Source organism: Rhincodon typus, chromosome 10 (genome assembly GCF_021869965.1).
Source record: "Rhincodon typus isolate 14 chromosome 10, sRhiTyp1.1, whole genome shotgun sequence".
Lineage (NCBI taxonomy): Eukaryota > Metazoa > Chordata > Chondrichthyes > Orectolobiformes > Rhincodontidae > Rhincodon > Rhincodon typus.
In genome coordinates, this window is record NC_063341.1 from 74,531,042 (window position 1) to 74,547,998 (window position 16,957).

At 44.2% G+C, this 16,957-nt stretch overlaps 1 protein-coding gene across 1 annotated transcript in view; it reads left to right on the forward strand.

The window, feature by feature from the left end:
* Positions 1-16,957, forward strand: part of adgrl2a (adhesion G protein-coupled receptor L2a) — a 272,885-nt gene that overhangs the window by 90,562 nt on the left and 165,366 nt on the right. The gene's annotated exons all lie outside the window — the stretch shown is intronic.

The window sequence follows — 16,957 nt, forward strand, 5'->3', positions numbered from 1 at the left end:
GGGGGGGGAGGCGGGGTTGCTGGTGGGTGGTGGGTTGCTGTTCCCATGTATCTACTGACCTTGTCCTTTTAGATGGAAGGGGTCCCTTTTATCAGTGGAAAATATCAGTCAAAGCATGTGCTGTCACTAGAGGAGAGAAATAACAGAAGTCCATTCAGTCAGCTTTCTGCAGGAGTAATCAGAAATTAATCTTACATGCTCATGCTGCAACATTGCTCTGTAACTTCCTCTGCTCCATGTTTCGCTGAACCAAGATGTGGAGGATACTCCCTCCCTCAAGCTTTCTGCATTCAACTCCGATAGCCAGGAACAGATTCTTCCTGCCCCAACTCGATGATGGCCTCTCACATTTTGGAAAACTTTGATCAAATCTCCTCTCAGTTGCCCTGAGAGGATGGTGCTGAGCCATCTCCTGACTCTGTGGTGATGGTTATTTCCATGCTGGTTGGTGTGTATCAGAGCGTTCTCAAGCATGGGGCCCAGGGAGGATGGTGGAGTTCCAGGAGGCGTGCCAAGTCAGCATGGTGTGGGACTCAATGAGGAGTTTGGACAATGGCCCACAACATTGCCATTCCTGTTGTTGTTTTCAGGGAAGGAGGTCCTGTTGACATAACCTTGCTGGGTTGTTATGAGGACCTTCTGGAAAAGCAGCCAGTGGTGACAGGGTGTTGAGTTCAGTGGTCAGAGTCCTTGCCACTGATGTGGTCCATAACCCACCCAGGTTACACTGACAGGACTCATTTCCCTGGGTCCCATGCTCGAGAACAATCTGATTTTTTTTTTTCTTCATTCATTCATGGGATGAGGGCATCGCTGGCTAGGCAGCATTTATTGCCCATCCCTAATTGCCCAGAGGGCAGTTAAGAGTCAAGCACAATGCTGTGGGTCTGGAGTCACTTGTCGCTCAGACCAGGTAAGGATGGGAGTTTCCTTCCCTAAAGGACATTAGTGAACCAGATGGGTTTTCCCAACAATTGACAATGGATTCATGGTCATCATTAGACTCTTAATTCCAGATATTGTATCGAATTCAGTTTCCACCATCTGCCGTGGTGGGATTTGAACCCAGGTCCCCTGAAAATTATCTGGATCTCTGGATTAACAGCCCAGCGGTAATACCACTAGGCCATCGCCTGCACATAATCCATCACCACTGATGGATCAGATCAGTGCCTGTGTTCAACACTTCAGAGCTTCTTGTTAAATGGAGACTTTCCATCATTTTTAAAAAGTCTTTTAACCATGAAGGCAATGTCATGTATTCTGTCACAACGAAGCATGATATCACTTTTTTTTAATGCGATGTTGTATGAAAATACAGGGTTTTCTTCCCACCTCTGGCATAATGTACATGCAGTGGGTACAGCTCACCAACAGGAATGGGGGAGGAGGCTTGTTTCTGATTGACCCATGCAGCAAATACGCTCTGGATTGTGTGGAATTCAGAGCCTGCACAAATGTTACAGCAGTTTGGGCATTTTGCGTTTCCAAACTCAATCCATAGCTACTGCCCTGGTGACAGGACTTCCAACAGCTTATCACACCGGTGGCACAGTGGTTAGCTCACAGCACCAGGGACCCAGGTTCAAGCCCACCCTCGGGCAACTGTCTGTGTGGAGTTTGCACATTCTCCCTATATGTCTGTGCGGGTTTCCTCCGGGTGCTCTGGTTTCCTCCCACAATCCAAAGATGTGCAGGTTAGGTGGATTGGTCATGGGAAATCCCTTGTGGAAGAGTCTAGGGCTGGAGGGAATAATCTCAAAATAAGGGGTTGCACATTTAAGACACAGATGAGGAAGAATTTCTCTCCCACAGGGTAGTGAAACTGTGGAATTCTTTACCGCAGAGGTCTGCCAAGGCTGGGTCATTCAGCATATTAAAGGCTGAAATAGACAGATTTTTAGTCAAGGAGATAGCAAGAACTGCAGATGCTGGAGTTAGAGATAACACAGTGGGGATCTGGAAGAGTGCAGCAGGTCAGGCAGCTTTGGAGGAACAGGGAAGTTGACGTTTCGGGTTTATACCCTTCATCAGGACTGATGATTTTTAATCAATAAGAGTTATGGGGAAGAGGCAGGAAAGTGGAGTGGAGGATGAGCCGTGATCTCATTGAATGGCAGAGCAGACTCAATGGGCTGAATGGCCTATCTCTTACATCTTCTGGTCTTCATCATTGATTCCAGTTTTTTTCTCCCCTGCTAATTTACACAGCAAGGGGGATGCGGGGAGATGCCTGTTGTTGATTCAGAGCTGAAGGTGGGTGGCTGGAAATCTGCCAAAACAGTATAGCTGAGCAGCAAAACATCAAAGGAATATCAGGTCTTGGGGAGGGAGATGGGGGGGTTGCGGAGTGCAGCTGAAGCAAACCCAGATAGGGGCCTATGAAAGAATGGAGCACACAGCAAATGTTGGTACATGTGCCGAGGCATGAAGAGAATGAGAAACAGACAGAGAGACACATCACTGCCGTGAAAAGATTTTTTTTTTGCTGCACTTGGGGGAAGGACAGGGTGGATATCTGTATCTTTTCACAAAAACATCATCCTCGACCAGTGATATGATGATGCCCTGCAATGGGATGGCACTGTCTTTATGTTCAAAAGATGCATTTCTAAACATGGACAGTCCCGTTTTAAACAACAGCTTGCGAAGCATTAAGGTATCAGGCTCATTGAGGAACTGTTTTTATTCATTTGTTCAGGGGATGTGGGTATCACTGGCTAGGCCAGCATTTATTGCCCATTCCTACTGGCTCAGTGGGTCTGGAGTCACATGTGGGCCAGACCAGGTAAGGATGGCAGTTTCCTTCCCTGGAGGACATTAGTGAACCAGATGGGTTTTTCCAACAATTGGCAACAGTTTCATGGTCATCATTAGAGTTTCTTAACATTGAGTTCAGATTCCACCATCTGCCATGTTGGGGTTCAAACCTAATGCCCCAGAACATGACTTGGCTCTCTGGATTAATTGTCTAACAATGAATCTGACATTAAAAAGAAATAAAAAAACTGAAAGAACTACGGATGCTGTAAATCAGGAACAAAAACAGAAGTTGCTGGAAAAGCTCAGCAGGTCTGGCAACATCTGTGAAGGAAAAAACAGAGTTAACGGACCCGAAACGTTAACTCTGTTTTTTCCTTCAATAAATCTCACGTCAGCCAGATTAGGATTTAGCCAGCAATCCCCGAACGGTCATCATTCAACAAAACTTTTTGCCTCCAAAAGCTAATTCAGTCCCACCCGTGTAGGATTTGGACCTGGGTCCCCTGAGCACTTCTTTTATTACTGAAATCTAGCGATAATGCCACAAGTCCATCACCACCCCTGAGTGAGAACACAGGCATCCTACTTGATGTCCTCACCAAAATTTATTCCTTGGACGAATAATTGCCCGAATAGAATGATTTAGTCTTTATTGAATTGCTGTTCGTGGGATCTTCCTTTTGCACAAGTTGCTGCGGATGCATAGGACAGAGTGTGGAAGCAATTTACAGAATGGTTCCTGGACTGAGGAACTTCAGCTACCAGGATAGATTGAAGAAGTTGGATGGCATTTCTGAAGAAGGGTCTAGGCCCGAAACGTCAGCCTTCCTGCTCCTATGATGCTGCTTGGCCTGCTGTGTTCATCCAGCTCTACACCTTGTTATCCCAGATTCTCCAGCATCTGCAGTTCCTACTATCCTTGAAGAAGTTGGGACTGTTCTCCTTGAAGAGAAGAAGGCTAGGAGAGATTTGGTAGGAGTTTTCAAAATCATGAGCGGGCTGGACAAAGTAGAGAAAAGAGAAGCTGTTCCCATTCATATAGGAACAAGGACAAGAGGGTATAGATTTCAAGTGATGTGTGAAAGAAGCAAGGATGGTGTGAGAAAAAACTTAGGCTGTGGAATGCACTGCCTGGAAGCGTGATGGAGGGAGGTGATAAAGGGGAGGCGATGGCCTCGTGGTATTATCGCTGGACTGTTAAACCAGAGACCCAGATAACGTTCTGGGGACCCGGGTTTGAATCCCACCACGGCAGACGGTGGAATTTGCTTTCAATAAATATCTGGAATTAAGAATCTAGTGATGACCGTGAATCCACTGTCGATTGTCAGAAAAAACCCATCTGGTTCACTAATTCCTTGAGGGAAGGAAACCCATCCTTACCTGGTCTGGCCTGCATGTGACTCCAGACCCACAGCAATGTGGCTCACTCTTAACTGCTCTCTGGGCTATTAGGGATGGGCAATAAATGCTGCCTGGCCAGCAAGGCCCTCATCCCGTGAATGAATTAGAAAAAAGGTTCAATTGAGGCTTTCAAGAGGGCATTGGATGGCTATTTGGGTGGAAATGGTGTGCAGGGAGATGGGGAGAAGGCAGGAGATTAATACAAGGTAGAGTCTTGAAGAGCCAGTACAGGCTGAATGGCCTCCTACTCGCCCACAACACTTCAGTGATACAGGGAATTTCTTACTTTACAGTGGTGACTGCACGAGCTGGAAGATGCTTTGGGATTTTGTGAGGTCATGAAAGGTACTGCATAAGGTCAATTTCTTTATTTTAATTCTCTTCTCTCCTGGTGCTGGATTGCACTTTGGGGTGTAGGTTCCGTAACAACTACTGGCAAATTTTTACCCAGTGTGCGCCTTGATCATGGAGCGCCATAACGATGGTGTGTGTCACAGACAAGTTGAGTTCAGGTCGTGCCGGCGTCAACAGTAGCTGACACCAGGCCACCTCGCGGATGTGCGGGCGGCCAGTTTGGAAGACCATATTTGCATTTACTGCGGTATGGATATGTATCCAATAAATCTCTGGGAACAGACAGAGCAATCACCAGAAAGCGCAAAATCAATTCACTCAATATGAGGAATGAATGGGAAGTTGCAGAGAGCAACATCATTGAAATAACTGGTGATGTGTGAGAAGAATAAAAGAAGTAATTGTAGTGGACATCAAAGGAAATAATGAAAGCACCTTAGGGGATGTTTAAAGTACAGGAAAGATTAAAGAACAAAGTCTCGTAACTGTGACAGAGGCAAGGATAGTGCTCTGACAGAACTGACTAAAAGCACCTTGCACATAATGGCTTACTTTGATGTGTGGTGGCACCTGTCATTGTCAACAAATATGGCAGCCATCTTCATACAGCAAGATCCCACAAAATAACTTCTCCTTCTTTTTTCTGAATTGCACATTGTCAGTTTGGCAATTGTCCTAAAAAATGCCAACCCCCTTCATTCCAGTTTGCTTCAGAGTTCAGTACTCTGGGAGGAGAGCCTTCAATCTTTTTGAATTTGTGACCTCATTGCAGTTTGTTCGCATAACCACCAAGCTATCATGGCATTTTCACTCCGCGGCAGTGTTTTGAGTAGATATCATTACTGTAGAAGCTGTTGAGCACTGTTTCCCCAAACCTGTGACCAACTGAGGGCATCTCAAGCTCAGTTGCCAAGTAACGAAAGCATCATTTAGAAAAGTGAGCAGTTGCAGATTTTCAGAATGCCAGATGCAGATGGAATACATCCAAGAGTATTTAAATATAACAGAAATTCAGTAAAACTCACTGGTGCTGAGGAGGGAAAATCTGCTGAGCTCGTTAAACACAGGGCGGTACCAAAAGAGCAAATAACAGCTAGTGTAATTCCCATCTTTAACAAAGGTTGCAAGCATGATCTTGGGAATTATAACCCAGTTAGCTTGACATCTGCAGTGGGAAATTGCTGGAATCTATTATAAAGGAAGCAATTCGAAAGCATTTAGTAAGAATAAAGGGCAATGAATCAAAGTCAACATGAGTTCATGAAAGCCAGGTCAGGCTGTACAAATTTATCAGCATGTTTAACGTACATAACTAAGTTAGTGGTTAAGGGCAACGTTGTGGATATCTAGACTTTTAAAAGGCATTTGATAAGGTCTCTTGTAAAATGCCTACAACTGACATGGAATTCATGGGATCATGGAGGATGTTGCAAATTGGATAATTAATAGGAAACAGAGGGGCTGTTATTGGTTTATGTTAGATGTCAATGACCAGATAAACCCATTAGGGATTCATTTGGAGACTCTTGCTGTTTCTAATGTTTATTAATTTGCTAGATGAGAACATTGCAAGCAGAGCATCAAATTTTGATGACGCTACCAATTTTAGAAGGTAGGCAAGATGGTTTGCAGGAGGAGAGAGAGAGAGAACATTCAAATCATTTCAGCCAGCCCAGTGAATTGTGGAGAATGTCACTTGTAAAAGGGTGGAGTTGGAGCCAATTAGCCCCTCAAAACATCAGCGGCAATTTTTTATTCTGCTACTTTGTTTTGTCTCATTTGAATTTTGTTTGGTCCAATCCTCTGGAACAGATTTTATTGTGTTTAAAAATGTTTTGCCTAATATTTGCGCAAGTCATCAAATCACACAACACTGAGATCTGTTGGCTGCAGCAATATGAAACATAGGCACACTACAGAACCAGCATGCACATTTTAATCAGCGGTAGCTCAGTGGTTAGTACTTGCCTCACAGCACCAGGGACCCAGATCCAATTTCATCCTCGGGCAACTGTGTGGAGTTTGCATGTTTTCCCTGTGTCTGCCTGATTTCCTCCAGGTAGTCCAAAGAATTGCATGTTCGATGGACTGGCCACGCTAAATTGCCCATAATGTCCAGGACATGGATTAGCTATGGTTTAAAAATATGAGATTACAGGGATAGTTTGTGGGGTTGGGTCAGATGCTCTTCAGAGGGTTGGCATGGACTGAATGGACCCAATGGCCTCTTTCCACATTGTAGGGATTCTATGATTCTTTTTTCTTGCCCCTCGTTGTTGCCTGACTGAGAAAAATAGGATGGTTACAGAACGAAAGGAGGCCATTTGGCCTGCCCTGTCTATTTCTGTTCAGTGTAAAACCAACTCTGCCATTCCCTTTCACCCATTTCCCTGGAAAATCGTTTCCACAAGGATTCCACACATCGCTTCTTTTTGTCAGCCGTGATCGAACCTGCCTCCACCATGTGCGCTTTCTGCCACTGTATTCCCAACCCTAACCACCGACTTGGTTGAAAGGAAAATCCTTTCACCATTGCTTCTTTTGCCAGTTGGTGACCTCTAGCTCCTGATCCAATTGCCAATGGCAAGAGTTTCTCCCCTATCTGTTCCCTCCAGACAACTTGTGACTTTGAAAATCTTCATCAAATCATTTCTCCAAAGAGAACAGGGCTGGCTTTTCAAATTCATCCTCGTGACCTAGGCTGCTTATCCCCAGAATCATTCTCAAAAATAGTCTCTCCACCTTCTCCACTTCCTTAAAATCTGTTACACCTCCAATCTTTTCCATTTAGGACAGAGCACTCTGAACATGAGATGCTAACTCGTTTTCTCTCTCTGCAGACACTCTCTGAACCCGCTCAACGTGTTCAGTGTCTGTTTTGTTATTTTAATTCCCCCATTTATTCACCGTCTATATCCAATGGGTTTATAAAATGTAGGCTCCGGTACCATAAAACAGTGTGGAAGCAGGCCACTCGCCCCATCAAGTCCTCCGAAGCGCATCCCACCCAGACCTACCCTGTCCCTATAAATAGAGTCATAGAGATATACTTCACAAACAGACCCTTCAGTCCAACTCGTCCATGCCGACCAGATATTCTAAATTAAACTAGTCCCATTTGCCAGCATTTGGCCCATTTCCCTCTAAACCCTTCCTACTCAAATACCCATCCAGATGCTTTTTAAATGTTGTAATTGTACCAACCTCCACCACTTCCTCTGGCAGCTCATTCCATACAAGCACCACCCTCTGTGTGAAAAAGTTGTCCTCTAGGTTCCTTTTAAATCTTTCCCCTCTCACCATAAACCTATGCCCTCTAGTTCTGGACTCCCCTACTCCAGGAAAAGACCTTGTCTATTTACCGTATCCAAGCCCCTCATGATTTTATAAACCTCGATAAGGTCACCCCGCAGCCTCCGACGCTCCAGGGAAAATAGCTCCAGCCTATTCAGCCTCTCCCCATAAATCAAATCCTCAAACCTTGGCAACATCATTGTAAAACTTTTCTGAACCCTTTCAAGTTCCACAACCTTATTCCCATAGCAGGGAGACCAGAATTGCATGCAGTATTCCAAAAGGAGCCTAACCAATGTCTGGTACAGCCGCAACATGATCTCCCAACTCTTGCACTCAATGCACTGACCAAAAAAGGCAAGCGTACCAAGCGCCTTCTTCATTATCCTATCTATCTGCAAATCCACTTTCAAGGAACTAAGAACCTGCAGTCCAAGGTCTCTTTGTTCAGGAGCACTCCCCAGGACCTTACCATGAAGTGTATAAGTCCTGCCCTGATTTACCTTTCCAAAATGCAGCATATCACATTTGTCTAAATTAAACTCCATCTGCCACTCCTCAGCCCGCTGGCCCATCTGATCAAGAAAATCTGCAGTTCCCATGGTTAATCCACCGAGTTTGCACAGCCCTGGGTACTCTGGGCAATTTAGCACGGCCAATCCTGCACATCTTTCAGCTGCAGGAGGAAACCAGCATATCCAGAAGATACCCACGCCCACGGGGAAAATGTGCAAATTCCACTCAGTCATCTGAGGGTGGATTTGAACCCAGGTCCCTGGCGCTGTGAGGCAGCAGTGCTAACCACTGAGCAACTATGCCACTGCAGGGAAACAGTGGATGGTTTGAAATAACATGGAAGGCAGAGAGATGAAGTGACGAAAAGGAAGGAGACTGCGACGCGATCACTGTTGGACAAGTAAGAAAGAAAGTCTGGGTCTCACTGAGGTGAGATGGGAATAGTAGACACGTCAGCAACAGCTGCTGTCCCAAAAATTGGAAACAGGGGCCATGATATCAAAGCGCTGAACTCAGTTCTGTGTCAAGAAGTCAGCAAAGTGCCAGACTAAAATAGTGAAGTGGGTAAGTGATAGCACAAGTGTGGGAGATGAAGGGGAGATGGTCAAGAGCCCTGTCAACAACCATGGAGGGGAATAATTGTTTAAGAGAACAGGAAGATACAGCAGAACCCATGCCTGCAAGGTGGTATATGGACATGAAACAGAGATGGAGAAACTGGGAGAATAGAGTAGGCCAGCACAGGAAGGACAGTGTGACAAAGTACAGCAAAGTAAGAATCAGTGGGATGACAGTCGCGCATCTTCAGAAGTGGTGATGAAGGAATTGATGAAAGGAAATGAAAAGTCATAAAACGATCATGTGAAGGTGAGGGAAATGTGAAAATTAGGAGGAGAATTGATGTAAAAGAAAAGCTTTCTGTGAGCAGTCATCAACATGCCAGGAAAAAGATGTGAAAGAGTGAGCCTGAGAAGGATTTGACCAAGGGGTGCTCCCAAATAATCCCATGACAGGACAGGCAGAGCTAGGATCCATGCGGGTTACCATATGACAACAAGGTTCACATTAAGTAAATAAATCAAAATAAATGCCAAAGTGCTGAATGATATAACTATGTATTATCTAAAATATATATTTGTTGCAAGACAGCGGGTACATACATTCTTGTAACCAGACCAGCATATCTCAAAAGCGAGCAAGTTTGACAGCTCCATGCTTCAGGAGAGAAGAATGGGAGCAAGTCACTGGAAAATCAGTGAAGGAACAACATTATATTTCCAAATCCAAATAGTGTATGGCTTGAATGGAAACTTGCAGGCAGTGGTGTTTCCAAGTATCTACTGCATTTGTCCTCTAAGTCAGAAGTCACATTACACTAGGTTATATCAAACAGGTTTATTTGAAATCACAAGCTTTCAAAACAGTGTCCCTTCATCAGTGAAGACTTCAGCTGATGAAGGGGCAGCACTCTGAAAGCTTGTGATTTCAAATAAACCTGTTGGACTATAACCTGGTGTCGTGTGATTTCTGACCTTGTCCACCCCCGTCCAACACTGGCGCCTCTACATCATGTCCTTCCAACTGGTACAGGTTGTGAATTTAGAAGGAGCTATCATTATAAGGAGGTCAAAAGGTGCAACATGAAGAGACATACAGTGAGTTGTATATCCAAATTTGTTGACAGTGCAAGGCTAGATAAAAATGTACGTTGTGAGAAGAAAATGAAGATTAAAAAAATGAGAATTTTATTATGCTGATATTACCAGACTGGAAACTGAGGCAGGTGAATTAGCACAGAGTAATAAGTGCACAAGGCCTTTTACAACCGTAAGACAAAACTTCAATAACAAGACAGCATAATCTTAAAGTGGAATAGAAGAGGTTCAGAGGGGATTTGAGGAAAAGCTTTTTAACCCAGAGGGTGGTCAGAGTCTGGAATGCACTGCCTGGGAGGGGAGTTGAAACTGGAAACTTCATAACCTTCAGAAAGTTCTTGGATGAGCCCTTGAAGTGTCATACCATTAAAGACAATGGGCCGAGTGCAGGAAAGTGGGACTAGTGTAGGCAGTAAGATGTGATGATGCAAAGACGTGATGAGCTGAAGGATTTGTTTTGATTTATTATCGTCTTGTACTGAGATAGAGTGAAAAGTATTGTTTTGTGTGTTAGCCAAACAAATCACACCTTACATAAGTACATTGGGTAGTAGAACAGAATGCAGAATATGGTGTTACAGCTGCAGAGAAGGTGCAGAGAAAGACCAACTCTAATATATGAAAGATCTGTTCATAAGTCTGATAACAACAGGGAAGAAGCTGTTCTTAAATCTGTTGGTATGTCTTGGGTAAGGAATGATTCTATGAAGACTTTCAGAAATAGGAACAGGAGGGAGGCCATTCGGCCCTTTGAGCCTGCTGCACCATTCAGTTGGATCATGGCTGATCCGAGTTAAGATACAGCCAGAAATGATGCTGTTCAACATTAAAAGAGAGTTGGATCAGGGAACAACGAAAGGATAAAATATTTGTGTTTCCACAGAAATGAAGTGATTCAGACAGATATGTAACAGGTAAAGCCCAGACAGATTCTGTCAGGGCCCTTTTGGGGAGAACTTCAATAGCAGATGTGTTTTGTGAGCCATTCACATCAGTTCTTTCCCACAAATTTGAGACCATGAGCACATTCCGATGCACTGGTTTTGTCTGAGGAATCTGTAACATGTGGGGGTCAGTGAAGCATGTGTTCTGAAGACAATGTAAGGCTTTAAGTGCCTACAGGACACCTGTACCAGATGGGATAAGAGTGCTAAAATCCTGAAGGAGTTGTGAGGTGTAATGGGTGAGGTCTGCTGTATTTATGGGAGCTACATAAACAGGGGGAGGTGCCCCAGACACATGGAGGTCATGATATGTGATCCCAGCGTTCAAAAATAGGTGCTGTGTAAACTTAGAAGTGACACGTAAGCTAAACACAAGACGGGAGGAGCTGCAAAAAATAATTTTATGGCATTCTTCTTCTGTGTTTTTTTTTATTCATTCATGGGATTTATATGTCTCTGGTTAGGCCAGCATTTATCACCCAACCCTAATTGCCCATGAACTGAGTGGTTTGCAATGTCATTTCAGAAGGTAAGAGTCAACCACATTGCTGTAGGTCTGGAGTCACGTACAGGGCATGTAATGTGAAGTTAACAAAGTTTCTTCCCTTAAGAAGGAGATATTTTCCATACCAATCTGTTCAGGTATGAACCCAGGAGAGGCTGTACTCAGGAGGATGGCCTCAACAGTGATCTTGGGTTCTTGTCACACTACATGTAACCCCACCATAGTGTTCTGTGTTTGTAAAATCTTACTTTCTGTTTGATTTTGACACCATCACCTTGATTACTTGTTATGATCTCTCTACCTTAATTAGTTTGCACAGTTTTGGATTACTTGTTACTTTGGTTAGACCCTCAGCATGCGACTCTTATACCTATCATGTTTTTCTTGTCACAACAACAGATGCTGGAAAAGCTCAGAGGGTCTGGCAGCATCTGTGAAGGAAAAAACAGAGTTAACGTTTCGAATCCGGTGACCCTTCCACAGAACTCAAGCCTGAGGAAGGGTCACCGGACCCGAAACTTTAACTCTGTATCTTTCTTCACAGATGCTGCCAGACCTGCAGAACTTTTCCAGCAACTTTGTTTTTGTTCCTGATTTACAGCACCCACAGTTCTTTCGGTTTTTGTTATGTTTTTCCAGACACTTAGTTTGTCTCTAGCACCATCTTATTTTTTACTTTTTGTAATTATCACTCTGTCTTAATTAATCAGTTCATAGGTTATCCCTTCATTTGCTATTCAGTTGTTGACACTTTACTCACACCATTTGACACTTTTGATTAACTGCAAAGACTTGTTCTTCAGTCTGTTGACATTCCACTCACATTATTTGTACTTCTCTGTTGACACACTTAATTACCTGGAATTATCTTGCCATTATCTCTCCACCTGTGTATTCTGTGCCTGTGCTCTTCCCTCCAATTCACCTGACGAAGGAACAACGCTCCGAAAGCCTGTAATTTTAAATAAACCTGTCGAACTATAACCTAGTGTCGTGTGCCTTCTGACTTTGTGTACCCCAGTCCAACACCGGCACCTCCACATCACTGTGCCATAGGAACCATCCTTAGCTAAATAAACCAGTTGGTGTCTTTAACAATTAGCTGTGATACAGATTTTTCATTCAGTTCATTAAGTTTCACCATTTGCCACAATGAGATTCAACCCCATGGCTCCCAGGCCATTCACCTGGGGTTCACAATGACTCATCCAGTGATGTTCCACTATGCCAGTACCTCACCATGGGAGCACAGATTCCTCATCGAGTAGTCAAACTGATTTAGAAGCTGACTTGAAAAGAGAGATGAATAAGTAAAAGCTAATGTATCCCATTTCCTCCAGCAGAAGTACGAGAAGGAGTTGGGGCCAAATTTGTAACAGCAGAGGCGACACCTGTAGCTCCTTCCTTACACCTTGACTTCTTCCATGTCATATCCTCAGAGATTCTGATTCCAGTCTTTTGAATGTCTCCTTTCCTTTGATGTCATAGATGGGGCAGAATTTTCTCTGAAAACAAAAACTGTTGGAAATCACAGCGGGTCAGTTAGCACCCGTGAAGAGGAAGCAAGCTTACATTTCGAGTCTAGATGACTGTTCATCAGAGCTCTGCAGTAATTTCCTCCTGGGAATTTTCTCTGGTTTGAATCAGCAGTGAACTTCCAAACGAGCAATCAATGGGCCAGATTTTGGCCTTGTGCAGCCATGTAAAACAGAATGTAGCATGTGCTTGGCCTGTCGGCTCAGCTCGCTCAATATTTACCTGCACTGAAGTCAACAGGTGATCTCCCCATTCAATGAGGTGTGTGAAAATGGGCTGCTGACTCTCTGTCAGCCATTTAACACAAATTCATTGACTTGGAGACTGTAAGGACTGCAGATGCTGGAAGCCAGAGTCAATAGATGCGAAGCTGGAAAAGCACAGCAGGTCAGACGGCATCCGAGGAGCAGGGAAGCGTTGAAACATTGACTTTTCTGCTGCTCGGACCAGTTGTGCTTTTCCAGCTTCACATCTATTGACTGTAACACAAAGTCAGGACCATCCGCATGGAGTTCCAAACTGAATCTTAAATCAGCAATGACTGAAGGGACAGGGAGTTGGGGAGCAAAAGCAGCTGGGTGCCATAAATAGTGTGACCATATCCAGAACATGTTCCTGACTGATAGATGAGCTCACTGACCTTTGTACCGGTGCTGCTCGCAAATGATTTGCAGCTATCTGTGCGTCATAGATTCTCTGCATTCCAAAGTTAGGGCTTTATTCTCGCAAGGTTTTCTTTGCTCATGTTCCTTTATTCATTAATGGGATGAGGACATCGCTGGCTAGGCAGCATTTATTACCCATCCCTAGTTGCCCAGAGGGCAGTTCAGAGCCAACCGCATTGCTGTGAGTCTGCAGTCACATGTAGGCCAGACCAGGTAAGGATGGCTGTTTCCTTCAAAAAAGGACATTAGCGAACAAGATGGGTTTTTCCAACAATCGACAATAGATTCATGGTCGTCATTAGATTCTTAATTCCAGATATTTATATTGAATTCAAATTCCACCATGTGCTGTGGTGGGCTTCGAACCCGGGTTAATCCAGGCCCTTTGGTTGAGTTAAAAGCCACTACCATGAAGGCAGAGAATCTCAGTGTCAGGGCAACAACAACCCCAAAAGCAATAGAAAAGTCAATTTTCAACGCTGAGACTGCACCTGAGGCTGTGTGTTAGAATCATTCAGCATTAAGTCATCAAAGCTTGCTCTGGAAATGGCACATACGTACTATACAATGTCTTCAATAAACCCTTATGGCATTGTTGTAAATCTATACTGGAGTTCAGGTTGTACATAAAATCTTTTGAAATCCGACCCGCAAAATGCATATTTGGGTCGATTATATACATGCTGAATCGGTAGCATTGGAAACTGGACCCTGCTCGTGGTTTTGGTACTAAACTGTAAGTAGAAATTATGGAGGTCAGTGTAATGTTTCTGAGGACTTGACATTGAATCACCTCCACTATTCTGCATGCTACACCCACATTCCATACAATATGTAATGCCTACACTATTCTAGCTTCTGAGAGAAAGGGTTTGCTGTGTACAGCTGTCTTTTTAATGACCAGGGGTAGGTAAGCTAGCTCCGAAACATGCCGGTTTACTTTTTGGGTTTTGCCTCAGATGTAGCTAAAGCTGTGACTGTGTCCTTGATTCACAGGATGTGAAGCAAAAGGGTGGTAGATGTTTGGCACTCTCTTCCACAAGCAGCAGTGGATGCAGGATCAGTTGTTAATTTTATGTCTGAGACAGATAGATTTTCGTTGCGCAAATGTTCTGAGGGAGGTGAGCCAGAGGCAGGGAAATAGTGTGAGGCCACAGATCAGCCATGATCTCATTGAACGGTGGAACAGGCTAGAGGGGTTGAAAGGCTTACTCCTGTTTTTATATTCACGCTGCTATGCCCCATGTGAGCATCACTGGGGAGCCCAGGACTTAATGCCTGTTCTCGATTATCTTGAAGTAGGTAGTGGTAAAGATGAAGACAACTGAAGGTCTTATAAGGCCAATTTTGCTGACAATTAAGAGTCAACCAATGGGTTTGGAGTCACATATAAACTAGATAGTGTGAGAACTGCAAACTTCCTTCTGTAAAGGGCATAAGTGAACAAGATAGGTCTTTACAAGAATTCGTGATCAGTATGACTGAGTCCATCTTTATCTTCCAGGCTTGTGCGCTGATTAAATTTAAATTTCACACACTGCCATGTGTAAGTACGGTGAGGAAGAACGATGGAGCAGTGCTGGGGGGGAGTTACTCTGGCAGGAAGGAGCAGTGAGGAATCAGTGACAGGAATGAGTGAAACTCCTAAGCAGTTACCAAGCCCACATCTGTTAAATGTCTATAAAGGGATGACCTGTGATCTGTTTGACATCAGAGGCACTGGCAGGAATTTTAGTCCACTGGCAGTATTTACTTTGCCTCCATCCATCAGGAGGATTAAAGTGCATCACCTTCACCTGTCAATCAAGGGATTAACTCACATCTCTGAGAAATGCCACTGGGCAGTGAGACAGGACCCAACAAAGAATTTGCAGAAAATGAACACTTTAAAAGAAATTAAGCACGTTGAGACATTTCTTTTTGACCTGGGTATGTGGTGCTTCTTGCATTCATTAGATTTTTATCATAAACCTATATCTTGAATTTAGCATACGTGAAGCAGTTCACAGGCACAAAACATGGATGTGAAACATTGACTCCTCAAGATCCCAAAGTGATCACAAAAAAACAAATCCAGACTCGTTCATTATCCCGCAGGGAAAACCAGTAAAGCTGACAAATGGGACATGATGGTCCAACCCCTCTTACATATGTCAAATTGGTGGACCAGTGCGTTCATTTCCAGGTATTACTGATTGTTACTGGTTTTTCTCTGATGGGAGCATCGTTCTTTAAGGAAGGAACTCTGCCATCTTTCCCCTATGTGTAACTCTGGGTCCACAACAATGTGGTTAACTCTTCACTGTCCTCTGGAAATGGTCCATGTTAGGCATGGTGACTCAGTAGTTAGCATTGCTACCTCACAGCACCAGGGACCTCAGTTCGATTCCAACCTCGGGCGACCATCTGTGTGGACTTTGCGCATCTTCCCTGGGACTGTGCGGGTTTTCTGCCACAGTCCAAAGATGTGCAGGTTAGATGGTTTGGCCATGGAAAATTGCCCATAGTGTCCAGGGATGAGCAGGCTAGGTGGGTTGCCATAGGAAATGTCGGATTATGGCGATAACGTGGGGTGATGGGGTTTGGTTGGGATACTCTTCAGATGGTTGATGCAGACTCAATGAGCTGAATAGCCTCTTTCTGCACAGTAGAGATTCAGGCCAGTTAAGCATGGGCAACAAATATGAGCCTGGTCAATGACCTCAGCATCCGCAAGGAAAGAACAGCCCACGTAATTTTGAATGATACTCAAAATTCCCACTTGACCATGTGGGAACAGGCAACTCCGACCATCAGAAATCAAACTTCACCCAAGGGAGTTTCAGTACAGCAATCATCAGGCGACAAGGTACGTAAAATCAGTTCTCGTTCTGGAATCTCTCCTTGTGGTTGATTGCTACCCAGGGGTCACTTCCTGCAGTGCCTTCATTCCAGCCAGATTCCCACTGTCATAGTTAGCCCTTGTTCTGCAGCCCAGTTTTAAAAGTAAATTTCAAGCCCACAGACAAAATGAAAGAGGTTTTCTTGGTGAGGGTGGTGCTACACCTCACCTTTGGCCTAGAGCTTTGCGTATAATTGAACTCAGCCCCCTTTGTAAGCTTGAGGCCAGCTATTCTGATAACTCACCAGTCACAATGATTGAACATATGCCTGTACGCTACTGTCTTGTTAAGTGCGTGCTTGCAATGGACAAAAGAGAGTTCTTCCAGTAACTGGACTTGCAAAATAGTAGGGTGGGTTATATTAGAGGTAGTAGGAACTGCAGGTGCTGGAAAATCTGAGATAACAAGGTGTAGAGCTGGATGAACCCAGCAGGCCAAG